We start from the raw sequence: 1,532 nt of genomic DNA on the forward strand, positions 1-1,532 counted from the left end.
AAAAACTGTGCGGCCAGGTCTAGGTGAGTGTGACTTCAAAAACTAGAAGCTGGTCCCAGAATCTTGGCCACACTTCCCGTGTCATCTCACACTCATTTCTCAGGTGGCCTTTCGTTGTGTGGTTTGAAGCAGAAAAAATGTGAGAAATTAACAGAAAATGCCATGTCCTCTTGAAACTCCAGTGGCTGATCCTCACTTTATCGTGAGCAGGAGGTGAGAAGCAGGAACTTAGGAAGTTAGATGATGCCTCCAGGACTGACTCTTCTGCGATGGCTTTTCTTATGTTTTTAATGGAAATATATTCACAGAGCATAAAACTCACTATTTTTAGAGTACACACTAAAACCTGGAAAAGACAGAACCTGTGTTAAAGCAGGCACGTGTCAGAGGAAGAAAATGGACATATTTTCCGCTCAATAGAGAGCAGTTGAAAAGTGTTAGGACTGCATCCTGTCAAAGGCAGAAAACTTACGAGACATGGAAAAATAAGGCTGTCCCATCAAGTTCCAGCTCTCACAGGTTTCAGGGGACAATCCAGTATTTCTAGACCTCACAGAGCTATGTCCTTATCCCCACTGCCCAATCCCAGAACATTCTGCAACCCCCAAAACCCAAGAACCATTAGTAGTCATGCCCCAGTCCCATCCGTCCCATCCCCCTGGGCCCCCTGCTGTGTCTGGATTTGCCCATCTGGACAGTTCGTGTAAATGGAATCCGACGGTCTGTGCCCGTGGTGCCTGGCTGCGTTCACAGGCGAGTGTTTTCAGGGCTCTTCTGTGGTGGAGCACGTAGCCCTTTGGTGGCTGGCTGGCACTTCATTGCATGCAGGTACCACATTTTGTCTGTTTCTCAGCTGAGGGTCATTTGGCTGGTCCCCATTTTTTGGGTGTGATGAGCAATGCTGCTGTGAGTGTTAGGGTACTGGTTTCGTAGCTTTCAGTTCTCTTGGGTGAATGACTAGGAATGGAAGCGCTGAATCCTCTGGTAACTCTTAGTGTAACTTTTTGAGGAACTGCCAGACTCCTTTTCATAGCAAATGAGCCCATTTTACATCCCCTCCAGGAGTGTGTGAGGGTTTCAGTCTCTCTACATCCCAGAGACCTGTTACTGTCTTTCCCATTGTAGCCAGCCTGGTGGCATCTCACTATGGTTTTGATTTGCATTTGGCTGATCACCGGAAGGCTCCTTAGCAGCACGGTCTTACCTACTTTGGTCATGTTGTCAGAAGGGGTCAGTCCCTGGAGAAGGAGAGCGTGCTTGGTAAAGTGGAGGGTCAGAGAAAAAGGGGAAAGCGAGGTGGACTGACACGGTGGCTGCCACAGTGGGCTCAAGCACAGCAAGGATCGTGAGGCTGGCACAGGACCGGGCAGGGTTTTGTTCTGTGGACATAGGGTCACTATGAGGTGGAATCGGCACCTAACAACAACAATGGCTAACGGAGGAGCCCAGGTGCACAATGGTTAAGTACTTGACTGCTAACCAAAAGGTTGGTGGTTCAAACCTACCAGCTGCTCCATGGCAGAAAGATGTCA

Source organism: Orycteropus afer, unplaced genomic scaffold (assembly GCF_000298275.1).
Source record: "Orycteropus afer afer isolate SDZICR_OR568_19922 unplaced genomic scaffold, OryAfe1.0 scaffold00083, whole genome shotgun sequence".
NCBI lineage: Eukaryota > Metazoa > Chordata > Mammalia > Tubulidentata > Orycteropodidae > Orycteropus > Orycteropus afer.